Below are 27,631 nucleotides of genomic sequence, written 5' to 3' on the forward strand. Positions count from 1 at the left end.
CCACACAAATTACCTACTAACACACAAGTTACTCCCTAATAAACTTGAGTGTCTCTTCCTACTTACAAGTCACACAAGTTATGTGAAAGATATATGTGATGTACCTCCTTACCTGGATAGACAAGCACTTCTTCAGCAGTTTACTAACCTATTTGTGTTTCAAACTGTACAGTTGCAAAGAAATGCTTAACAGTGTATACCATACATTGCTTCTAAGTTCTGCCATTTCCTTTAACTATTGCTTTCTTGAAGTTTTCTACAAATCCAAAGTCAAATCCTTGAATGCAGGACTTCATGTTTAAGATCAATATATTCCTTTGCTCAGAGACCTGGAACAACATTTAGGCCATCCATTCAAACTTTTCAGTAGGGTTACAGAATTATCAAACAAAACCAAGGAATTACTTGGATATTTGAAGTTGTATCTAATCTCAGCAAGCCATCTCAATCTGCTGCATGAGACATGCATGTAGATGGGATAGAATTAAAGGGCAACAGTAGAACTTTTAGGTAGACCTTTTGAAGAAAAAAACCCACCACCAATAACAATAACAAAAAAACCCCTAGAAACGCACTGAAAAAGATGTGACCAGAACTGCTAGTTGGATGGTCACTCTATCTGTAACAAACTACACCACTTCTTCACAAATAAGCGAGCTCAAAAGTTTTTTTAAAAAACCCAAATTCTTTTTACAATTATGCCTTTCCCAAAACATCGGTCATGCAATTGTGATTTAACCATACACATGATCTGGAGTCCCCTCTACTTTCTCAGAGAGTTTTCTGTCTCATTTCTAACCAAAACCTACTAGATGACATACAATCCAATCCTTCTTTCTATAGGCTTTTAGGAGCAAGTCCAGAAACAAATTCTCACATCCACCTACTCAAAGAAGAGTGACATTTACTCCTGCCCTTGGAAATAAGATGACTGGATGTTTTGAGATCAAAGCCTTGCTCACAGATTTCAGTATGCTGTAGTGTTAGCCTTGCGTATCTTTGGTTTGATACTTTAACCTCAACAAACCAGTCCTGTTTATGATCTTCCATGTGCTAAACCATGCTTCCTAGCATGAAGTCTATCTTGTAAAGCCCAAGAGGTTCCAGCTCAAGTTGGGACCTCCCACCTTACAGGGTAGGATCCTTTTAGCATCAGTCCGCAATACTTGTCCCCGTCCTGCACATCTCTTCAGGGACAGAAATTCCTCTGCAAGCAGCCCGGAGAGAACCCTGAAGAGGAACAGCATACACATACACAACCGAAGCACCATCCAAATACACAGCAGAGAGTATATAGCTTTGTATGGGAATGCTCATGTTGTATTTAGGTTAACCTGTGTTCACAGGCTGATAGGAGAAGTCTAGACAAATTGCAGTTTCGACCAGTTTGGTAGGGAGTGTAGCCTCTAGGCATAAAGCGCAGTTCTGGTAAACATGTACCACTACCCTAGAGAGAAGTTCCACTGGATTCTCACATAAAAGTAAGAATGAGGGAATGGATTTTAGATGCTGTAAGCATTAATTTCTCTATATGGCATGCACTAGCAACAACACTGTCCTCTTTCTGACCTTCACAATGATTAAAATCAAAAAAGTTAAACTCCTACAATAAATATAGCAGCTTTTACTTCATTATCTACACTTTCATTAGTGCTATATTTACAACCATGTTGACAGGCCTAAAACCAGGTTCTGGGACCCTACCAGTGTTTTTTTTACAGAGAACACTAGCAGAACCTGACCTGAAGGAAGGAAAGGATTAGTTTGTTTGGGAGCTTTGTCTTGTTTTTAAGAACACATTCCCACTGGCTGAAGAGCGGGAGGGACTGTTAAAAGGCCACAGCACATTATTTAATTGCTTATTATGCAGATAACACACATTTCTGCAGCAACCTTTACATTTCCCATAAACTTTTCACACTTGTACAGCAGCAAAACCATTGCAGTATGAAAGTGACTTTAAACAGAAGCACAGGATAAACTGAACAGATTTTGTTCAGTTTAGATTTGGATTTGACTTTGTCACAGATCTCCAAACAACAGGTCAGTAAGCAGACAGCATATTCCCTTTGACTGTGTACTCATTCCACCGCATGCTCAGCAGCTTTGAGCCTACTGAAACACATCTAAATAAAGCTATACTAGTACTAGTGAAGCTGTAGTTAAAAGCACAGTTTTGAAGAAACTTCAGCCACCACAGTAAAACTACTGATTTATGAAGTTACTATTTGGAATTTCCGCTAAGAAATGTCATCAGTTCATGTGAAAAAAAAAGTGTGACATATTAGCTAGTGCCTCTGGGATATGCAGACAAGCTCTAACAAAACTGCAACATGATTAACATTTATGAGCTGTTTAAGTTAACGCTAAGAGTTCAGCTGCTGCTAGCAATAATGCCAATAGCTTGCTTCAGTCAGCAAATGGCCCATTATTTTACAACAAGGAGTAAAGAGCAGCTCTGTGTGCCATGTTTCTTGAAACTAAGCAAGAAGCAATATTTATTTACTTGGGAAAAGACCATTCAAGCATCCCATTTAAAGATTCTCCACTGAAGTGTGTCTCCATTTCAGGAGGGTTTATATACCAGGGTCTGTGTTTCAACTCTGCAGAAGAACAATGCCTGTTTTTTCAAAACCGGAATAACATGCATAGTGAGGCATCATTAACGCATTGTTCATATAGCGCTACCAAGAAACACAGAGTAACTAGTCAGCTCTAAGGCTATTCCAAACAATTCAAGATTAACGTCACAGGAAAAGTAACACAGCGATGGCAAAAAACAAAAGGCAGTATTACATGCTATGTTTAATCCAGAGTATTTGGTCTTTGGGATCAGGTTCAAAGAGATTAAATTAATAGCATCTCAGGAGAAAAGGAGGAAGGTTGCACACATGTACACGCACAATACAAGCAGCTAGAATTTTGCCCATATGCTTTCCAAAACGCCGACAACTGCAGTCAAACAGGGCTCCGACAACTCCACATCCTGTTTACAGGAGACTCTGCCAAAACATTAATGCACACAGGGATGGAGCAGAGGTGGACAATGTCCAGCAGCATCTTTTAGATTTAGTGAATTTGTAATAGGTAATAACCAAAATATGGAAATATGTAGTTGTGTATCTTATCCCTTCCACCACACCAACTAATAAGTTCCTTTCTTTTCCAAACACATATGCAAAATGGAAAAAAAAAGATAATTTTCCATCGACTTTTAAAAGTGCTTACTTAGTGGATTTGACAGCTGTGTCTAATCAGCTTCACTGTACAATTGTTTCTCTTGATGAAATCCTCCAAATTTTGCAGTTGGGAAAAAGAGATCCTGCTATTTGAGGGTACTCACCTAAACACAGTTTTACTTCTAATATAGCTAGCGATTTCAGTCCATTTAGGATGCAGGCATTATCTTTCCCTTTTTCACTTGAGGTGAGCGAGTTTAGCTTCCAGCAGTTTATCTTCCCTATTTATTTTTAAAAGGGGCAGAGGAAAAACCAGCTAGCTTGTTACCCATTCTTTTTCCTCAAGTGCACTGTTTTGAGACTTGACACGCACTACCCCTCATCTCCCCACAGCAGACACCAGAACATATCCATTTGCTAGCAGTTCATTTTGGTAAATGTGTCCCTTAAAGTTTAAGTCCTCCTCCAGGAGGGCAGCTAGATCCAGGGGATACAGACACATTTCCCCCCCTCATGCAGTGGGCCGAATCCAGCCTTGCTACTTGCTTTCAAAGTGTCACAGCCAAAAACTGTCAAAATCTAATCGTGAAAAATTTGAGTAAAGGACTTGCATCCCAGCAAATATTTTGAGACTTAGGGCCTCTTGAAGGAAAAAATCCAGACATGTGTTAGCTAATGTTTCACTTAAAGTTCAAACATACCTGACACTTGAAGTGAAACAGGTCGGAGTCTATGCACTGAACCTTTAGTATGGGCTCACTAAACTTATGCAAACAGAAACTCATACTGTTTCCATGGCCTTGTATCTTTTGAAACCCATCAGCCCCCAGCAGTCTCAAAAACATGCTGTGGACGCTGCCTGTGTAACCCCACAGGGAAGGCAGCCCCCCGAGACCCCTGTTCCCACCCTGCTGAAGGATCGGTTCCCCTTCCCCACGTCACCTCTGTGGTGATCCCACATACAAGCTGGAGGCAGAAAGGCAAGCAGACTACAAGCAGCAGCTGTAATGGGTTATCCCTTCTTCCTTCAGGCAGGGGAGCAGGAGCAGTTCTGTCAGCGCAGGGCTCTCCTCCAGGCTGGCACGGGGGCACAGCAGACCGAGGCCCACGCTTGGATTACCTCCTCCCACTAGTGACTCTGTTGGAAGGAGGGCAACCTTGATCTCCTTCGGTCTCTGAACGTAAGAAAGGCTATTGCTGCGCTGCACTGACCACTGGAAGGTTTACATCAAAACCCTTCCTAGGCAGGCTGCAGAGAAAAGCCCATTTTTACTTTTTTTAAGCACGCAGAACTGAGGGAGATCCAGAGTTAGTCGTTCAGGGCCTCACGGAGAGCCCATATGGGATAAAGTTCACGAATGCCTGTCCTAAGTCATGGATGGATGGTCTAGTCATTAAAACATCTAGTCTTGTGTATCAAGTCATCCACACAATTCCGAAGAAATCTGGGGAACTTCCCCAGGCCACCTCCTTGACATGCTACCCTCTACTTGCCTGTCATTTTTTGGAGCACTACACAAGGAGAGCGATCCCTTTCTCCCACCAGCCCTTCACTCACATCAAAATACAGTGATATTTTACAATCGCCTAGTTAGCAACACTGATATAGGAGACGGCAGGAGTGCTGAAAACAGGCTATGCTTTTCTAAAGTTTTATGGCACTGCTACTGACTGAGAACAAAGACACCTCAGTGGCAAGCGTGCAGGCTCTTGAATTCATCCAAGTTAATTTTCATTTGAGACAGAGGGAAAGTTCACTTCCTACTTCTTTTTCCTAACCATGCTGAACATTTAAAGCAAAATGTTCTTTAAGTCAAACTGTACTACTAATTGCAAAATCATTCCCAGTAACTATACAGTTCTTTTTCTCTCATGTCTTCTCTCTGGAATAATTTTTATTATTCTGCCTGTGGTCTGCAGCTACATTTTGATCACAGTACAAACAGTGGTTAAGAAAAGTAAGAAGTAGACAAAGTCCTGAATGTTTATAAAGTATGACCACAAATCACATAGTCATCTCAGTATTTCTAAAAACGGCGTTACAACTGACTGGGATTATCCCTAAGTTATTTAGCTCAAAGAGGTCAAAACTGAAGTCTCTAGAGAGGACTCCTCTGCTTTAAGGCTCCCTGCAGGTGCTTAGGGAGCTCTCTTGTGGTTTCAGACTTTGAATTCTGCCAGCATAAGTAGTTGTACTAACATTTGAACCAACAAGACCAAAACATAACTATTTTTGCTGGGTCCTTTTTTACCTAAATCAGTCCTCCATCCAGTTCATCACACAGCCATGCAGAAGCTTGCACCAGCACAGTGAAGACATAGAAATGAGCACCTAGGGTAGCACCTGCTCAAGTAGCATATTCAGCAACAGTGTAAAAATCAGCCGAAGAATTCACTAGATAAGTTTCAACCTAATGCCCTCAGGCACCTAATAAGAGTCAGATGCCACCTGCTAAATGAAAGGGGAATTAATAATTCTTTATAAACCCAGTGTGAACACACACTATGTCAAGACAGTTATGTGGCCAAAAAAAGTTATGTACCACAAAAAGATGCTTTTCTCATTTAAACTGAACCAAGAATGGGCCACTGTAGGCTTATTGTTATAACAGTCAGAGGTTTTATGCATAAAGGGCTGCATACTGATAGTGACACATGAATGCCAAGTAAGAGATTGTTTACTCTAATTTCTTACAAATCATGAACAGAATCAAGGTGTTAAATTTTGTTTAGACAGAAAATAGGCCAAATAAGATCCTGACAAATACATCCACAAGCACATAAAGTTTTGGACACAATTATCCAAGACAACAACACTATCCTAGCATCTAGGTCAACTTATTCAATGACATTAAAAGCATAATATTGCTCTGTAATTGTCTAAATTCATTTCCCACATTCATTCACGTTGGAACTTGAATGCTAGTATTCCTTATTTTCTCTTTCTGCATGCCCCCATTTTTGTACCTATAGCACCACTATATAGGCATGATACGCCAAAAGAATTTGGATAATGAATTAGAAGTGGGCTATACAATTATTAAATATTTTAAAAGCCTATGTCACAGACAGTGACCATCTAATATTGGTATACATATTGCAGCATGATTATTTCCAACTCCTCAGGAAACTACCAGGAGATGGTCAAACAACAGGTGAAACAAAATTGCCACACCTACACAGATTTGTAAACAGCAAATTACGTATCACAATTTGTTGTCAAAGAATGTTGCAGAGACCATAACATACCATGCAAAAAAAAAAAAATCTGTCAAAAGATAGATCCACCAGCTCCTGTTAAACATGAAGTATGTTCCATCAGAACTATCCTGAATTCCCTAAATCTCTCATTACTGGGAAAAAAAGAGTGCTACTCCATTTCTTGTACTTTTTCTTCAGAGCATCTGCTACCAGTCACTGTCAGAAAGAGGATCTAGAAAGATCAGCTTGCCAATCATGCAGCAACCACAGGCAGCTATTAAACAGGCTATTTGGGGAATGGAGAGTCTTTATTCTGTTCACGCAGCACCCTAGCACAAAACACTCATTCTGCAGTCGGGGTACCTACACATCAGCATACCATAGTTCAATTTTTCCACAATGCCATGTTCTATTTAGTCCTTAGTAAGGTGACACATACTCACACACTTGTCGTCCTTGTAAATCTGTAACACGCTACTAGCATTGGAAAACTCCTATTCTTTCCACGTCCTAATATACCAATTTTCTCTGGTTTTGAAGACTAGCATATTGATTTCATTGTAGAAGACGCACATTCTAGCACAGAAGCACTATCAGACAGTTGGAGCAGTACTTTGAAAAAACAAAGTGTTCTCTAAAAGACAGGTGACTTAGAGATTAAAAGCTTTGTTAATGCATACATATGCAGTAATTTGTTCATGATATAACACTTAATTGTAAACATAGTCACTAACATAATAAAGCACATTCAGCACCAGTGCAGAGTACCCCAGCAAATTGAGTTTTTTCATGATAACATAACAGGCTAACACTGTTCAGCCACTCAAACTCCCTGCAGCAAGGCACAGAGGCTGGGTGAGCAATGGCAGCTCAACCCCACTGACCTGTGCTTCCATCTGTTTCACAGAAGTTTCCAACATCCAGTTTTTCCAGTGCATTTACCTCTGCAGATTAAAAGCCCTAGACAGATGTTTCATTGGTGTTATCCTGAGTAAACTTGGGGACACTGGTTCAACAGCTTGAAGCTTCAACTTATCCCATGCTGCAACCCTCTGAACCATGTCTTTGTGCAACTGAAGCATCTCACTTATCTATGAATTTCTTATCCTTCTGCTGTCTTTTAGTCACTATGACTTAAAATCACCAATTTTCAGACAAACTGCAAGTTAACCCTCCCTTCAATTTAAACTGATTTTAACTTTTCAACTACAAAGTATATTTTTTCTTATTGATAACTATATGTGTTGATCTACAACTAAACAAGAATACACTTTTTTAAACTAACTCAGGAGAAAGTCTGCATTACCCACACTTACTTATGCTGTTGCTGTTTCAGTATGTAACATGTTCCTCTGATTTTTGAGGGTTTGTTTCTTAATCCAGTATCACTGGTGCATTTAATAACTTCTTTTAGAAAATCTACATGGAATTTTTTAACTAGCATAGTGCACAAGAGTCATACAAACTCTTAGATGTGCTGGTAATGTAAGACTATGTTCGCAAAACTTGAAACCAATTAAGTTATAACCTACTGTTAACATTGCTACTTTTAGATATCTCCAAATCCTTCAAGATTTCAGAACTAGTATAGCATATCCTCATTTTCCTTTCCTGAGGGTAAAAAAAGAAAAAAGCTTTTTCACCTTAAGAGGTTCCTCCAGTGAAAGTGAACACATCATTGAACTAGTAAATTAAAGTGATATGGCCTGACTGTGCCATTAACAAAAGAAGTTGGTACAGCAGGTATACAGATTTCAGTTCTTTAGCTAGTGAACTCTACTAACATAATTAATGCTAGAACTCAGTACTAGTATCAATGTGTATTGATTATATGTTAAATGTGTTGACTACTAGAGGAAATGCTAATTTAAGTGACAAAGATCACTAAGTAGAAGACTAACATTATAACACTTGTCAAACTGATTTTGATGAGGGAGTTGAGCAAACAAACTTATTTTAAGAAACACAATCTACAAACCAATTTAAAATTTAAAAAAAAAAAACCAACCCCAAACCCAAAACACCCCACTCCAGAAAACCCACAACCCAAAAACCACAACATGTTGCCTCGGTCACCACACCAGTGCTACCCTTTCCCTTTGCACAGCAGTCCAGGCTGTTCTCCTCCCTCTCCCGTGACACAGCTCAGCTCCCTGCCTGTCTCCTAGGCAGCCCTCTCACCATCTCCCAGTTTTCGTCAGTCTCCCTGGTACCAGTCAATATATTCACATTTTCTTAGGATGCCTTAATCCAAAAGATGAGGAAACCAGTGTTTGCTCCAGGCTTCCAGCTACTGGAGTTTTTATCAGTCTCTTTCTTTCTTCACTGAAGAAGAGAGGTAAGAGCATGCCATTCTGTAAGGAAAACTTCTTGTGCTAGCTTGTAGATTGCATACTTAAAAATAATGGCCAGTATTCCCAGATCCAATTATAAAGAAAAGCTCAGCTCTGAAGAGCTCCACAACCTTTAAAGAGAAACGACCCAGAAATTCTCACACACACAGAAAAAAGTCACCCTACTTGAGGTTGCAAGACTGTATTTGAATATAACCCAGTTTGCAACATCCTGCTGGCAGCCGCCACCTTCTGGATAATTTACCAGAAGTTCACATACACTTGTATTACAACTGGTCTGATCTGAAAGGATGCCTGAAGAACAAGGAGTCATACCATTACTGAAGTACAATCTAGCACAGAGCACCATCAATGCAGTATGCTCAGAAAGAAGCATATGCATTAAAAGCCATCTCATTTGCATTTTCATGGTGCAGCACAAACAAAACCACTGCAGCATCTTTAGAAGTCCTAGCCTGCCTGTCCAGCTGTACTCAGTAATTACAACAGTTGTACTATCAGTTCAAACATTTTGTAAACAGTTTTCTTATTAATTCCTGGATATTTATGTTATCCAAATGAAGGAAAAAGAATATTCAGTTAAACCTCCTGCAAACAGATCTCCAGAGATTTTTTTTTTTATTATCTATTAGATAAATACCTTCCTCTATAGCAAAAGGATTATCTGTTACCTGCCCCTGAAGAAGCTGTTACAGAAACCCTATCTGCCACAGAAAGCGTAACTAAGGAAGATGCCATTGGAGCTAAGGTGCACTACACATGACATTTTTCTCTTTCCATTTTTATGAAACTTCAAGGATCTTTAATTGTTATAAATGCAGCACTATCTTTTGGTCTTAGATGAACAGTATCCAGTAGAACACTTCTGAAATCTTGGGAACAATACTAAAAGTTAGAGCTGCTGGGGGTAGGGGGGAAGAAGCACAGAAAAGGAGGATAAAAGCTGATCACACCAAAGAGATACACATTCTTATTTGTAGCATCATGCATTATAAAGACACACACATACTCCTTTAGCACATAAGAACTCCAAAAATTACTTGTAGAAAACTAGGTATAAAATGGAAGACTGCGTGATCACAGGTCGTGGCTTCTTGTCTCTCCCTGCTAAGTATCTCAGGAACCTTCCAATTTCCTTAACTCTCCCTTATGAGCTGCTGAGTTGTCACAGCAATATTAAGTGGTAACAAACCAGAAAAGTGTATCAGTCACATATTAGTATTGCTAAAAAACGCTCACACAACGCACATGGCAAGTAGTAAGTTTTCTCTTTATGCATAAGTAGGGGGCATTGAGCACCCCACCCTGCCTTGCCTCTACCTGAGAGCCCCTTAAACATCGTTCTTAATTCCACAGACTGCTTGAGATACACTCCTTCTGCTCAAGAAGAGCAAGTGAATGCACTAGGTAACCCTTTTTCTGTGTTACCAAGACATGAATAAAACTAAGAATTATTCACTCTGAAGCTTAATAACACAGCTGAATACACTTTAGATCTAGGGAATGGGAGATCCAGCCAGTGCTAGCAACAACCCCTCAGTTCCCTTCAGTAGCATCCTTGATATTAGGAAAGCATAAACTAAGACACCAGAAAACCTGAGAGCAAACACATTTTAAGTAATTCTCAAAGCTTTTTGTGTAGATTTTTAAAATTTGTTTAAAATAACCTTCAGAAAATGGATGATGAACTACTTAATGTTGATTTGTTTTCTCTCCAGCTTCTCAATTAAGGTGTATTTATTCTAGGCTTCAATTCCTGCAGTTGTTCAACATTTTCAAAAGAGAACAAAAAGGATAACTTGACCTTTAAGTGTTGCAGAGCAACAGACCTATTACACGCTTTTCAAGTCATTTTAAACAGCAAACACGAACATAATATCAGCCTAATTATTGTTTTCTTAGCAACAATGGTATTAGGTCTCCCTTGTTTTTCCATAATCCGTGAAAGAATAAAGACTTTTTAATTGGCTTGGAGGGGAGAGAAGCACCAAAACAAGTCTAAGACTGAGAAATCTGCACAGAGAAAGCCTTATACAGCTCATCTATAGGTTCTGGATGAGCAGCGATTCCAGCTTGAGTGCTTCTGCTAATCAAGTAATAATGCAAAGCATTGAGCTCAGAAGAATAAAAACTCTTTGTGAAAGTCCATGCACTCCTCAGTGCCCACAACTCTATCTTGAAACTCACTGGCAGCTGATGCCAGAGATTATACGACTGGCATGAAGTACACTGTATGACACATTGATTAACAAATCAACAGCCACATACAGCACTAGATTGAACATGCCTGCTTATTCTTATACAAGTAAAACATAAACTACTACGTCATCACTTCCCTGGTCAGAAACTGTGAAGCACCTATGTCAATGACTCCCCTCAGTTCTAGTAGTAACTTGTACTTTAAGACTAACCTTAACCTATGAAAAAAAATAAACCACAGTAATTCTTGATCTTCATTTCACTCTGGAATTACATGAATGCTTTACAAAGAACTCAAATCATCTTCTGATTCTCCAGGCCGTGGCTTTACTTCTGACAATTCAAAGTGTCCTGCTGGATGCCATGAAGCAACCAAGCCTTCACAGGACTTAATTAAATAAGAACTGTCATAACCTGAATAGTCTGAATGGTACAGATTCAGTATCAGCAGGAAGCATGCCTCATTCCTGGAAGTTTCTACAGACCTCAGAAGGAAAAAAAAAAAAAAAACCAAAACAAAACACAACACAAAACCCTAAGGGAAAAGCAGCTCAATGTCTGTGTAAGGAAATCTACATTCTTTAAAAAGAGTCAGAGAACGATGGAGAGAACTCCAGAGACACCTCTCCTCCAGAGCTGAAACTGCTCCCCTGGAAAGCCAGCAGGACTCACACTTCACCTCTCGCTTCTCAAGGCAGAAGTTCCCACACCAAGGTTGGCCCTATGAGCAGGAACCTCAGCAGGTGGTTACTAACTAGACCTCTTGGCTTTAACTGAAGACAACAGCAAGAGTGTGACAATATGATCAAAACCCAACTGCTAATCACCACACAAGCCATTCTTGAAAAGGTCAGGAATGGAACAGAGACAGTAAAAATTAAATTCTAAAACTATTACATCACTTCATATTTCTGGACCCAGAGGTACAGTGTAGGAGCAATAGCACAGCTGCTGCCATTCCCCCTGTATAGGAGAGAGTGCAAGGAAAACTGCTGGAGCAGTAACAGCTTCTGACAGACTTTGTGGTCTACTCTATCAGCTTTTTTGCACTATACTATTTAAAATATTTCCAAGTCTGAATCATGTACTTTGCCTTTTAACGACTCTGGTTACATATGGTCAAACCAAGATGAACAGCTTTTTTTTTTTTTGCTTTTTTTTTTTAAATCAGGTAACTTGGCAGTAATTTCTCTTCATGTACGTCACTTTTTTGACTATGCTATGGTCTAGAGTTCACTTGTAAAGAGCAGCCATAATGCAGACAACTGCAATACATGACAAGGTGAATTTCCAAATTCAGGTCTGATGTGAAAATAAGCCATTACATTTTGTCCAGTCATTTCTTGAAATGGGGCTAAGGGGGGGGGGGGGGGGGGGCAGAATCAAACAGATTCCCTGGTTCAAAGTGTTCCTGACTCAACAGGAAGCACAAAGGCAGAATTTTCTCTTTAGGAGCATCAAGCCAAAGTTACTGAAGTTGCATTTTGAATTTTCAAGGAACACATGCTCTTTGGGAAAGATAGTGACAACCAGCAACCAGTCACAGAATGCCAAAATGTGAACTGCCATTCCCAGTCATTAAATATTACAAAAATCCTGAATATATCAAGCAATAGTATGGCACTGGAACTTCTTGCTTCCATAGGGGAAACATAACCCCCATTTTTAAAAAGGGGAAAAAACAAAGACCTGGGGAACTACAGGCCAGTCTCACCTCTGTGCCTGGCAAGATCATGGAGCAGATCCTCCTATGCTCCTATGCCTCCTATGCTAAGGCACATGGAAAATAAGGAGGTGATTGGTGACAGCCAACATGGCTTCACTAAGGGCAAACCGTGCCTGATAAATTCGGTGGCCTTCTACAATGGGGTTACAGTGTTGGTGGATAAGGGAAGAGCAACGGACATCATCTACCCGGACTTGTGCAAAGCTTTTGACACTGTCCCGCACGACATCCTTGTCTCTAAATTGGAGAGACATGGATTTGATGGACGGACCACTCGGTGGATAAGGAATTGGCTGGACGGTCGCACTCAAAGAGTTGCAGTCAACAGCTCAATGTCCGAGTGGAGAGCAGTGACGAGTAGTGTTCCTCAGAGGTCGGTAGTGGGACCGGCACCATTTAACATCTTTGTCAGTAAAATGGACAGTGGGATTGAGCGCACCCTCAGCAAGTTTGCCGACGACACCAAGCTGTGTGGTGCGGTCGACACGCTGGAGGAAAGGGATGCCATCCAGAGGGACCTGGACTTGAGAGTCCAGGCTTGAGAGGTGGGCCTGTGCGAACCTCATGAAGTTCAACAAGGCCACGTGCAAGGTCCTGCACGTGGGTCAGGGCAATCCCAAGCACAAATACAGGCTGGGCGATGAGTGGGTTGAGAGCAGCCCTGAGGAGAAGGACTTGGGGGTATTAGTGGATGAAAAACCAAGTATGACCCAGCAATGCATGCTTGCAGCCCAGAAAGCCAATTGCATTCTGGGCTGCATCACAAGAAGCGTGACCAGCAGGTTGAGGGAGGTGATCCCGCCGCTCTACGCCGCTCTCGTGAAACCCCACCTGCAGTACTGCGTTCAGCTCTGGGGACCCCAAGGTAAGAAAGACATGGACCTGTTGGAACAGGTCCAGAGGAGGGCCACCAAGATGATCAGGGGGCTGGAGCACCTCTCCTGTGAGGACAGGCTGACAGAGTTGGTGTTGTTCAGCCTGGAGAAGAGAAGGCTCCAGGGAGACCTTACAGCAGCCTTCCAGTACCTAAAGGGGGCCTACAGGAAAGATGGGGAGGACTCTTTATCAGGGAGTGTAGCGATAGGACAAGTAGTAATGGCTTTAAACTCAAAGAGGGTAGATTTAGATTAGATATTAGGAAAAAATTCTTTACTGGGAGGGTGGTGAGGCACTGGAACAGGTTGGCCAAAGAGGCTGTGGATGTCTCATCCCTGGCAGTGTTCAAGGCCAGGTTGGATGGGGCTTTGAGCAACCTGGTCTAGTAAAAGGTGTCCCTTCCCACGGCAGGAGGGTTGGAACTAGATGATCTTTAAGGTCCCTTCCAACCCAAATCATTCTATGATTTGTTAGAATATCATTGTAAAAGCCCCAACATGTTAATACACATGGCCTGAAAAATTGGCAAAAGAGTTTTCCCCTCAATTCCTATACATTCTTTTTTTATCTGATAACTTTTTTCAATACGAGCTCTACTTGCTACCAATGAGGAGTGCAAATTTATAAAGTGAAATGTAATTTATGCTTGATCAGACAATTTTGAATCAAATTTCAGTGGGGTAAAGGATAAATCTCTTCACAAACATTTTATGCGAGAGTGCTATAAATTCTAGTCTATATTTATTTTTAAAGCCATTTTGCTTAAAAGTTTGACTGGGTTTGTCTCTACAAGTTTAGTTTAGAAGTTATTTGCAGGTTTACTTTCACAGAGTCTGGTCAGTTATACATGTTGATCAGGCAGCCAGGGAGGAGCACAGTTCTTCCTTGCTGAGCCTGTACTTCAAAACTTTTGCTAATGAGTTTACACAATTGCTTTTTAACAGGTAGCTGCAGTAGCATATTTTTAAGAACAGGAATTGATAGTAAAAACATTTTAGAAGGGACATTGCATATTTGTCCTTTACTGAAAGGGAACGTTTTGCTTATAAAAGCACTAAGGTATTTCAGAGAAAATAAGTAGATTTAATTTCTTTGCCTCTCCTCCCATTGGGTTTACAGAATCAGATACACCAGTACTTACAGTACCGCACATTATTTCAGCTTCCAGCCAGGTATTAACCATCCAAAGAAGTATCCATTCATAAACAGAAACACATCAGATTCTCCAGGTGTGAACAAATACCACAAAGCCTGCAGTTTTTAAGATTTAGTCTGTAATCAAGTCTGATGACCACACTAGTTAGAGCTAGAGTTAGGAGGTAGTCAAAACAAAGGGAGAAAATATCCAACTGTTCATGGAGAGACAAGTCACCACCCATAAATAATTTTCTCAGGAAAAAGTCACAGATCATGTGGACCAGAACAATTTTGTTTTCTCCTTAAAACTCAAAAAGGCTTTCAATAGGGTTCTGCTGAGCTCTCTAAAGAAACTAAGCTGCCATCAGAAGTGTCTGTCCTCTCATGGATTAAGAATTGATTTTAAAAACTTGGAAGCAAAAGAAGGAACAAGGGAAGTCAGCCATGAGAGCTCCACATGATTCTCTGCTATCCGACATAAGTCATTCTATTTACTAGTGATCTGAAAAAGAAAGTGAGGAGGAAGTGGACAAAAGTTACTACACCAAAGGACTTACCATTTAAGACTAGCACAGAAATCTGAAGGATCTCATGACATTGAAGAGTGATAAAATAGTATGAAATATATTGTTGCTAAATGCCAAATGATGCAACCAAGGAAAAGCGACTTCCAAATGAGCACAATGATGCGCCAATCTACCTAGTAATTTTAAGGAATAAGCTCTCTGAGCTGTCATAAGTATCTCCTGTAACATCAGCTCAGTAATAAGTCACAGTCAAAAGCCAAATTAAATACAAGGAATCATTAGGACAAAAAGCACCAAACAACATCACTATAGAAGTCTACAGCGCACCTGCATCCTGTACTCAGGACAACTCTGCTTTCCTCTCCCCACATGCAGAAAGAACTAGCAAGCACAGAAGGAATAACAAGAATTACCAAGTGTTTCCTAAGGAACAAAACTGGCCCACTGGAAAAAGGGTACTGTGGGTACACAAGTAGAATGGAAGAGACAAACAGAGAATATGTATATTCACCTTTATGTATGTGGGCTGGGTTTGGCTGGGATAGAGTTAGTTTTCGTCATAATAGCTAGTACGGGGCTGTGTTTTGGATTCATGCTGAAAACAGTGTTGATAACACAGTGATGTTTTCGTTACTGCTGAGCAGTGCTTACACAGAGCCAAGGCCTTTTCTGCTTCTCACCCCACCCCAGCAGCGAGCAGGCTGGGGGGGGCACAAGGAGTTGTTAGGGGACACAGCCGGGACAGCTGACCCCAACTGACCCAAGGGCTATCCCAGACCATAGGACGTCATGCTCAGCATATAGCCCTGGGGGAAGGAGGAGGAAGGGGGGACGTTCAGAGTTACAGCATTTGCCTTCCCAAGTCACCATTTTGCATGATGGAGCCCTGCTTTCCTGGGGATGGCTGAACACCTGCCTGCCCATAGAAAGTGGGGAATGAATTCCTTGGTTTGCTTTGTTTGCATGTGCAGCTTCTGCTCTACCTATGAAACTGTCTATCTCAACCCATGAGTTTTCTCACTTTTACCCTTCTGATTCTCTCCCCCATCCAACTGTGAGGGAGGTGAGCAAGCAGCTGCATGGTGCTTGGTTGCTGGCTGAGGTTAAACCACAACAATAAGTTACATTATATATATTTTTGTTTATATATAAAAATGTAACACTGTGCTTGGTTAAACCATGAAACTCCTTCCTATCAAAGGTTGCAGATGATAGAATTTAAACAGTTTAAAAATAATCAATCAGACAACTGACTAGGGTGGAAGATGCAGTGTGAAGCGAGTAGCTCAAACAATATTAAGCAGAAAATATACTGCCGAGGAAGTGGCTGGGCTAGACAAGTCCACAGACTTAGGGACTGCTATCAGAAAGCATCCTAGGACGTATCACTATGTTCACCCTGATTTTACAGTCTTCCCCAGAGCATCTGCCGCTAGCCACCAACCACAGCAAGATAGTGATCTAGATAATTTCATTCTGATCCAGCACAGCAGTTCCTGCACATGGTATTGGTCTAACCTGCTAGGAAGTTTCACACTTTTAGAAACGTAAAAGGAAGCGGAAAAGAACCACTACCATATACCACGGAGTCTGAGTGGTTTTGGACACTGGATTCCTTCCACATCTTTTTATTTTTATTTCCTATCCCTAGAGCCGACTTTACCATTTTTATAAACACACTTTTACAACTACAATTTGACAGAGCAATTATAAGCATAAGCAGCTATTTACCTAGCATTTGCTAAACACAAGAAAGTGAAAGAAATACACCATACAGAAAAGACAGTGCAAGTATATAAAGACTTTCATGTTTAAGTTAGATCAAAAAAAGTTCTCACACCGTAACCTCATTAGAAGTCCTGAAGCCAGTTACCAGCAGTTAGCCAGGCAGCAGATACACAAACTGTGAAGTTTCACAGCTCTTTGCAGAAGTACATCAGGAAATTATGTTGAACTGCTGAGAAATATTCCCTAATTTAGATCAACAAAACCTATGAGAAGCTAGTTTAATGGTACAAATCTCTGCATCAGCCAGGTAACCACACATATACTGCATGAGCGGAATCACAGCTGCACCACTTCCATTTTCACGCTATAGGTACTACCTGAGGTTCCCAGAATTCACTGCTGTCTAGCGAAGCTTTCAGTTACAAGCCTTTAAAAGGCATCATGAGCAAATCTACGGTGAAAAGCATCTGTGTCCAGCAATACCATGTATTATGATGGAAAAAACACTTAGTCATAGCACTGAGATACTGTCCATAAGTAGGCTTTTCTAGACTCTTACAACTGAAAAATTTGAGGAAGACATTAGTTAGAACAAGATTGGTTTAATCTACTTGTAAAGTGGGCGTAGACAGCCATTTCTGTAGTCTTACTTGAAGAACACTACACACACACACAAAACAAAAAGCAGCTATAACCCAGCTCCAAAGCTTCAGCATTCACAGAAGAGACTAACTTACCTACTGCTAATATCACTTGGAACAAGCTGTTTGCAAGCATACTATTTTTGGTTTGTTTACTTGTTATTATAAACAAAACTTAGCTTCTTGACACAGCAATATCTCAAATAACCACATCCAAGCACCTCGACCTCCTAATGTGCTACAATATAAAAGCTGTAGTGGCAGCCACAACTGAAATCTTAACCATTTGAAGAAAAAAAAAGAAGCAACACATCTACAGTCAGTAGGTTTCATGGCCTCATATTGCCTGGTTAGGCCTCTCTTATGTTTTTCACACTGGTGCTGTCCCTTCTCATTAGCAAATGGCTTTCAACAGCAGAGAGTGTACAGTTTTATCTAAAGAGTGACTGAAGTCAATTTTGGAGAAGGGTAGCATCAGAATACACAGAGCTCAGAGTTGCAGAGAGTTACAGCTACTGCTACACGGGAAATGCAAAAAGTAAAAACCAAGAGAGGCTACATAAGCCCAGTTTGAGCAGCGTCCGGGAGGGTCCCTGTTTATCACCCAGTAGCAAACCTTATCACATCCAAGACTCCTACTAGGTGGAAAAAGGTCATCCTCAAACATTTTCTGCTTGTATCCTCTCAGCTGGACAATATCATCAGTAGTTCAAATCCACACATTTTCACTTTGCCTTGGATAAGGTTTCTGCGAAGAAAATTAGTTAATCATGGATTTGTTCAGATTAAGAGTTCAACCCTACTTCTGCCAATAATTTAGGGCTAGATTTTACAGTAATGCTACACTTTTGATAAAAGTAAATCACAGCCAAGTTACAAGAGCCTGTATCCCAGTGATCCCTCTGGTTAACTGCTAGAGTAAGCTTGCCCTCATTGTATTCTGCCCTCATAGGTATAAAATAGAGGAAGCAGGCTGCCATGGATTATAATAGACTATCCAAATCTTTAGGATCCAAGGCATGGGGAAGACCCCACAATGGACCAAAAAGCCATGGAAAAGGAGTTCTGCTGTAATGGGAAGAATGGCAGAAGCACAGAGTACATCCTTCAACCAGCATCAGTAGGCATGAACAATCATCACATGCAGCCTCATCAGGTTCAGAGAAAGTCCGTATCTCCTTAGCAAGGGCAAGCATCTCAGAGAAGTCAGTATCACAATGAAGTGTGAAGAAATTCTTCACTTTTTCTGGAGATGATCAAACATACAACAATAACAACCAGGAATTAGAGATAAGTCTCTAGAAAGACATTCACACAGCCAGCACACAAGCATCTGATCATCTTTATAAATCTGGTCATATCACAGAAATTTGAGAAAAGCCTAAATCAGTTCCTCGAGAAGAAAAACTACCAATCACAGCCCAGAGCCACAACTCTAAGAACTAATTCAATGTGTTCCAAAACTTTTCATTTACAAGAAAATCCTGTAAAGAATTACCACAGAATTTCTCCAGCAAGGGAAGTCAGTATACAAGAATTTTGTTTTAACATTTAAAAGGCTGCAGTTACCCCCATCAGCTAAATGGCACCTTGCATGAAGATGAGGTCTTTTCTTTGCCTTCCCACAATGCATCTATCCTGTGAAAGAGCAACATTAAACCTTGCAAGTCAGGCATATTACCCTGAGTTGTAGGCTGTTCTCACAGTTTGTTTTTTGTTTTGGTGGTTTTTTGGTTGGTTTTTTTTGGGGGGTGGTGGGGTGGTGGTGGTTTTTGTTGGTTTTTTTGGGGGGGGGGGGGGGGTGTTTTGGTTTGGTTTTTTTTTAAAGAAGAATCAGTCACTTCTAAAGTAGGTCCGCTGTGCTCAACCATTGCATTAAACATAAAGGACACACCATACGTTATATCTACAGACCCTGTCTTGCAGAAGAGGAATTCAGAGGGCTGGTACTAACAATAAAGCTGAGATGACTGTAGTAACACTCCGCCTCACAAGAAAACGCCATTGGTTTTCCCTGAGATAGGGCTACACAAGATTTCAAGAGCAAAGGTGGAAAAACTTTTGCTTGTAAGGGGAACATATTCTCTATGGTCATTGAATGACTGGGCTGCTATTGAAGCAATTAATGTTCGAAACTACAACAGAAATCTCATACCAATGTCAGGTGCCACAGCTCTTATACCCAAAGTCAACTTTCAGAATATATTAGCAAGTATGTTCCATTCCTGGAAAATCTGTAACTCATTCCTTAATTGTATTGTATTAGAGACTGATCCAAATAGACTTAGGAGGCTGATGTTTAGACCTCAGTAAAATCTGAATGCACTTGTAAAATATTTCTTACCTTTCTACAAATTAAGCTGAATGAGTTTGCCCTGTAGCCTTCCTGAGTAGTTGAGATCCTTGCCTTTGCAAAAGGTAGTTTACTGCATTAAGGTTTCACACTATCCAAGCTAATATGATTAAAGATTGTGGAAGCATCAAAAAAAGCAAGTAGAAAAAAAAAAAACCCACACCACAAAAATACCACCCACCCACAAACCAAAAACCTAGTATGTTATCATGTTGTCTCTGAAAAACTATAGCTCCCTCTGAAAATCCTTGGCTTGATTATCACTGCCCTTTTGCACCCTATGGGAAGAAGCACAAGAAGAAACACAGCTGTCTTCCACTAGTAACGGTGTGAGGGTTTTTTGTTTGGAGCCAGAGATGTTAGTGTCTCAGATTAGGAAAGGAATTTTTCAGACTGTACCCTTATATTCGCTCCAAGTTTCTCCACTCTGAGACAACTAAAAAGCTTTGTTTATTGTGATCTGCTCCAGTGCCAGACTCTGCATGGCCAGCACAGCGATAAGCACCGAACTCCTCAGTGCAAAACAGTGCCAGAAGCATCATGGTCCTCTCTAGATAAAAAGTCAGGAACAGAGATTCAAAAGAAGTCTCAAAGTAGGTCTAGAGGATTAAATGCAGGAAGAACATCCTAGTTTCTTGATCAGTATGGCAATCCATCGTAAGCCTTTGAGCAGAACACTTTCTCTTTCAAGACACTGGTCATGGGAGATAGGCCTCTATAGGCTCAGGGAGGCTCTCCTGGCATTCCTTCCAGACAAGCTGAACCCATACAAAAATGTATCAAAGCAGGTCATCAAGAAATAAAGTTACAAGCTGCAGGGATTTCTTAAAAAAAGAAAACAAAAGTTTCAGGTGCTTTATTCTCAAAGTCATTAGCACCAAACAGCAATCCGAATGAGCAATATATTCCAAACAAGCCTCACACTAAAAGCAGCCATATAATCTATCATACATCGGAACAGTAATTCCTGAATTCAGGCAAGAGAGAGAACCAAGAAGCAGCTGCACCCTTACTTTTCCTTATTCTTTTAGCAGCCCAGCCCAAGTACAGCAGCTCCTGAGGACAGAGCTGTTCAGCATGTCCACACTTGCGTACAAGGCCCTGAGAACAGAACCCAGCAAGCATCAGAACAACATCCTTTTCCCTTGCTATGATCACGTATTTGAGATGTGCTGTTACTGACTCTTGCCCTTCAGTTTTCAGAGCTCAACCATTTATGAATACTCTTCTGACAACATCATTCTCTTTTCATTAGGGCATTGCACTTACTGGTAAGCTTTATGATATTTGAGCCTTGGACATAACTACAGCATTACTCGCACATATCCTAAAATTGATTCTCAAAAAAAACAAGTGACACTTCTAGCTTAGAGAAAAATCATTTGCAAATCCAATTTTAAAAGGGAAAATGGCTAGCATACATAGCTATTATAAACAGCCACATACCCCCACTAATCAAGGTATTTGAAATACTAATATGCAAATAAACCTAAATCAGCTCAGTAGTTGCATTCAACAAGAAGAATAATCCACTCAGTCTATTGTTTTACTGTTCAGAATTTCTAGGGTCTTGGCATCAGGAAGCCACGTAATAATGAACCAGAAAGAAATACAAATGTGTGCTTTTTACATTGATGCTTACTGTGTGTATTAACTACAGGGCAGACAGCACTAGCTCATATCTGACATGCTATATTTGCTTTAGGAGAACAGTTAAGCACGATGCTTAATTTGATGAGAAAAAGTCTTCCAAAATTAATCTTAAAACCACAGAAGCTCCATTTGAAATGTGTGTGCAGAAATAAGAAAATAAAACAATGGGTCATATTGCACTGCCACTTTTGTGTGGGCTAGCATGTGATTACGAACCTATATTAGAAACTTTACAGTGTGGTTTAGTCTTCATCTGCAAGGTGCTGAATAGTAATTAAGTGTTTTAAAGAGCAACCAGAAAACCCTTATTAGTGTTCCTACATTAGAGTGGAGTGGTTTTGCTGCCTCTAATAGAAATGTGCACTTTCAAAATAATGCTAAGTCACCGCACCAGAGACTTACTCCCTGGGTTTTAAAAAGGTATTTCTCAATATTTATCTAGTAAAGAGCATAATTATAGAAGCATCTTTCCTGGAGACTTGGAGAGGGAGGGGGCTATCATATTATTCAGGGACATAGCACCCAGGTTATCTGCTTCCTGACAAGTGCTGTAGCCATCTCACAGGGAACAGGCTACACATTCCATGTTCTTTTAATACCCATCTGCATAAGGGCCAGATCCCTACAGTAATGAAGAGGGTGTAAAATAATCTGTAGAGACCACACCACCACATACAGTAAATATATTTGCTGCTCTGACTCAATAAAATACGACAGATTTTATCTGCTTTTTAAGAAGGGACATTTGTCTTTGAAAAGCACATAAGCGTTTTCCCCTTAGCTACTCTAACAGAAAAGGCCTGTGATCAGTACTGTGCATACAGATAGGTAAATCAGACATTATCCAGAGTTTTAGTTGATAACATAATGCACATAGAAAGACACGGGTAGCTCAGATTGCCCATAAAGTATTAACATGGCAATAGTTAGCTAACAATGAATAGTCAGGGTGAATAAACAGCACCTTTGGTTTTGTGATTCTGGCCTCCCCCCTTGACCCCCCCTGTTTTTTTTCCACTCTGTTTATTAAAACTTGGTTATGTATGCACATCTCAACTACATCATCATTCCCAAATTTACACTAGAACGTCAGTCAGACAAATTCCCAGCTCTCGTACAAACAACAAACCTTTGCAAAGGGATGAAGTATTCCTGCTGCTGCTGGAACGTCAGCAATTCAATTCCCAGACCCTCTGGAAGGAAATGCTCATTGGGTGGAGTAGGTAGTGCAGAGAAGAAATCCAAATTCAGAGAGTAACAGAAAAGCAACATCCTATCCCAGGAGGAAGAGAGGCTGGCGACGTCAGCGGCAGGGATGTGCTTCCCACTGCCCCATTCCTTAGGGTTACAGATTACAGCAGCTGCCAGGTTAGCTTCCTTCTCTGCAAGGCCAGAGCTCCATACTGACAACACACAGAATTCACATTACCTTGGGACTCCTTGCAGGGGGGAAGTAAAGTACTACTTCCCAGAAATAATCTTTCAATGAAAACTCCAGTTTAGTTTTTCAACTTTCATATGAAAATAGTTTCAATGAAAGCCTGAAAACTGTTCTAAACACTTTTAAAGGGACATTTATAGCCACAGGGTTTTTTAATTCCTTGAAACACCTGGCTATGCATAAGACTAAGAATGCTAGAGCACACAGAATATTCTCTCTACATTAAGATCATAGACAGCATAAAATAGCATAAGATATCATAGGCAGAATTAAGGTTTTAGACATGAAGTCACAAGTCACTTTGTTACACCTGAACACAGAGGTTTCAATACCAAAGACAAAGCATGTGCCCACAGCAGCTTTTCTTAAATAGCAGGACACGGATCAAGGACAGCCACAGGAGAAGATGAGAGCAAGCATGGAGGGAAAGAAAACTTGTCTTCCTTCTAGCACTGTGCACCTCTCCCGGGTCCTGAGGCTGCCAAAGATGGAGAAGCTACATCCTTGTGCCTCACATACGCTCCTGCATTCATCCTACTCCAAAGCAGCCACAAGGTTTGTAGGCTGAGATTGTATCTTTTATTAGACCAACACGTATAATGAACTGGTATAGTGGTCTAACACAAGATACTATCTCTGCATCCAACAAGATACTACCTCTGCATCCCCCACCTTGCACAGGGGGACAGGATGATAAAATCTGACACTTCCAAAATTCAGTAATTATTGACTGATATAAATAGGGTCTTTAATATATACGGCACTTAATCCCGAGTTCTGATGTACCAAACTGTCATCAGAATTAAGAATTTGTTAAATTGATTTAAAAATTGTGCTTAGGGTGTGCATAAGAATTAAAATTAATAGTCATTTACCTTGTTATTCTCAGTGAACAGCAAGAGAAGCATGGTCATTTTGAAAGTAAATTCATTAAGATCAGCTATGACATAGCAGAGGAAACAGCTACACTTGGGGGGGGGGGGCATAGAAGAGGTCTTTAAGATACTCTTAGAACAAAACACATCATAAGTTACGCACTATATCAAAGTCTTTTCAGACAAGGTTGGAGGAGAAAAATAGAGCCTTCAGCATACTATACTGAGCAGTAAAATAAGCATCTTGCATCAGTTTAAAAGGGATCAAAAAATCCCTGAAGTACTTATTACACAGTGATTGCACAGTGTCCATAATAGGCAGCATATGGTTGCTGAACATCCCAACTACATTTGCTTCCTATTTAAACGTGTTTACAAATCTTGCATTTAGTCTTTTCTCACAGTTCAACACAAATTTGAGGTATAGGTGACAAAATCCATTACATATGGGTGTGTAAACAACGCCAAGTATTTTAGGCAAAACTGCAGTCACGTACTGCTAGAATTTGTTATCACAATGCACTTGGCACAGAAAAAAAAAGTATTAACTGACACAAACTTAAACTGAAAAAAGCTTAGGAGTTTACTGCTCTCCACAAAACATACAGGGTCTGCTTCTCAGCTTTTTTCAACCTTTAAAAGGAATTTTTGTCTTTCAGAATGGTTCTCTTACACTACTTATCTATAAAAGGACTATGATGTAGAATTGCTTATATGGTACAAGTAGCTTTCCCCCCCTCTATCCTTCAAAAAAATCTTACTCAAGATAAACATTACACTTGCATTTTTAGATAGAGAAAGGCAATATTATTTAAATTTTATTTTCAATATATCCAGCAACAGTCAAAGTACCAAATGGAATTCACTGATAAATTATATAGGAGGCAAACTGCAACAATTCACAACAACAGAAATAGTACTGTTACGTTCAACATTTTCAATTAAGAAAAAAAAATAAATCATACATTTAGGTGAAGAGCCCATCCTTCATCATCTCTGCTATTCTTGGAACAAAATGCCAAAATTATGTTGTTTGCAGAGCACTACTTCTCCAGCAGTCACTGAATATTTTAGAACTCTGACCTTTCAGCTGGCATCTAGATCTAGTTGAGGGTTAGTGGTGACCATGACATGTAAACTACCTATTACACCTATCAGCTAGAGTCCAGGTCTTCAGTACCCACAGTACCCCAGTTTGCCCATACCACACCAAGTTATGAGTTGTAGGGAGAAGCAAAAAAAAAGTCAACCTGAAAAATTAACTTCCTTCGCATTCCTCCAGGCCAGACTTCAGGTACACTTTTATGATTATTTATATTACTCCTGCTAAACTTGTTTGACTGACAAAGAGCTGAAGAATATTACTGGACACACAAAAAGCTCTAACATGCTCTCTTTCTTTACAGCATTCTATAAAGGTACTAGACAGTTTACAAACACCTATATGGGTTCATCAATCCCTAATTAGTTTTAGTTTGCAAATGCCATTAAACCATCACAAGTCTTAGTATATACAAGTCAAATGAGTGAGAATTATTGTCCAGTGTTTTGTTTTTAAAGGAAATAAAGGAAGTATTAAGGTACTGAAAACTTGTGTCCTTCACCTTTCATCTAACAGCAATATCAACATAAAGGGTTAGTTTAAAAACACTCTTCTAACTACCCAAACAAAATTCCCAGGCTTGAGAAAAAATACCTGCAAAATCTAGAATAACTAGTGTAAATGACACTATCTGTAAACACAGTGCAGAGATTAAGAAAGTTTTGGGTGTTAGGACCACATTTCCTTCATTGCCTGCACTCTCCCAGGGGACATTGCAGAAGCTATGAACCACCATAATGATGTTCAACATTTAATTTTATCCTTCATTCAGGACTCTATTCATAATCCTGATCACTAGGAAGCTACCTAAAGGTCTTAGTTTAAGCAGAAAATTGAGACTTTAAGTTCTGCCATACAACAAATTATAGCATACTTGCAGTTACAAATTGCAGAAGTTATTCTGGATTTTTTACTATAAAACTGTGCTTTTTAGCCAACAGAAGCAAAGTCCATTTCTCCTGCTTTTTGCAGGGACACAACTACAAAAACAAGCATTTAGCCACATACACCGCTGTTACTATTCCTGAGGCTTTGAACAGAAGTATCTAGCCCAAAGGACAAATGAAAAGAAAAACCTTACAGGACAGAGAGAACGAAAAACACCCACAAAAAAAACACCACACACGGAGCCTCTCTCAACTTTAGTACTAAACTACTTGTATTCCAACACATTCTCAGACTGACTACCACTGTGGAAGGGCAACGCCTGCACCTGCAGTACCATGGACAGTGTATGGAAGAGTTCTTTCACTCCTGGTAATTTCATCACTGAATTTTTAAGCAACCAGCACAAACTTTAAGAAAGCAAACAAACATCCTTTGACAGCACAAGAGATTCAGCAATCTTCTGTATTACATCCATAAGCTTCAATGTTTATATCAAGGAGTACCTTTAAGTTTAAAAACCTTCTTGCATTTCCACTGAAGCCACACATCAAGGCTATTAATATAGGCCCATTACTGATACTTAGTTTCAAGCTCCAACATGGACAACTTCATATTCAGGAAGTTGAGGATTTTTACTTTTTTTTTTTTCTTTTTTTTTTTCCTACAGAATCATAGAATAATTCCAGTTGGAAAGGATCTCCAGGGTTCTCTAGTCAACCTCCTGCTCAAATCAAGGTGAGCAAGATCAGTCTAGATTACTCAGGGCTTTATCCAGTTGGGCATCAAAACATCCAAGGACAGATGCTGCAGAACCTCTTTCACCTGCCCCAATGATTGTCCCACTCCATGGTGAAACGCATTCTTCTTAAATGCAGCTATTTTCATGCATGCCTGCTGTTTCTTGCCTGCCTTCCACACACTGCTATAAAGAGCCTGGGTCAGTATTCTCAATAGCCTGCTCATAGGTACTAGAAGGTTACTATTAGTTCCCCCTGCTTCCCAAAGCCTTCTCTTCTGCAGGCTGAAGACCCATTTCCCTAACAACCGATAGAATTTTAGCAAACTCTTACTTCTCATATGCATCTGCTAGACTTAGTCTTCCATTACAATGTAAAGTTTTGATTCAGGGTGGCTTTTGATCTTCATCCCTGCACTTCTTCAGATACAACTGCAGGAGCTAAGACTTCATACTAAAACCTTTTCTAGTACAAGCTGAAATGAGTTGTACACTGCCTTTCTAGGCTCACTATAATCCCTCTCTAGGGCATACCTCAGCTTGAAAGAGAGAGCGCTTCTTGTTCAGCCTGTAGCTCTGTTTCTAAACTAGAATTTGAGTTACGGAAGAACTTCTAAAAAAACCCACACAATTAAATGACAGTTCTGCCGAGTAGAGCAGAAGTTTTACAGGCTTATATATATACACATATTTGGATAGTTAGGAAGAAGTAAAGATGCCCAGAACAGAAGAGGGAAAAAAAAACCCACCCCAAAACCCAAAAAAACCCTCAAAGTATGTAGATCAGAAATACACCAGGAAGGAGAATAGGAGTACATTACTAGAGCTGCTGTCTAAACCATTAAGTTGTTATAAAAAAAGTGAAAGACATTAACAGAGAAGCCAGAAGTACTCCAGTGTCTGAAGTAACTTTCTGGTAAGGTACAGTGCCCTGCTGACAATTACAAGCAAAAGTTCCTCTATCAGTTTTCCCAATCCTCCATCCAGTCCCACAAAGTTACTTATCAGGCTAATG

General features: G+C 40.2%; 1 protein-coding gene across 2 annotated transcripts in view; it reads right to left on the reverse strand.

The window, feature by feature from the left end:
* The window catches only part of CNOT4 (CCR4-NOT transcription complex subunit 4), an 85,365-nt gene that overhangs the window by 47,116 nt on the left and 10,618 nt on the right, over positions 1 to 27,631 (reverse strand). The gene's annotated exons all lie outside the window — the stretch shown is intronic.

This window comes from Aquila chrysaetos, chromosome 26 (assembly GCF_900496995.4).
Source record: "Aquila chrysaetos chrysaetos chromosome 26, bAquChr1.4, whole genome shotgun sequence".
NCBI lineage: Eukaryota > Metazoa > Chordata > Aves > Accipitriformes > Accipitridae > Aquila > Aquila chrysaetos.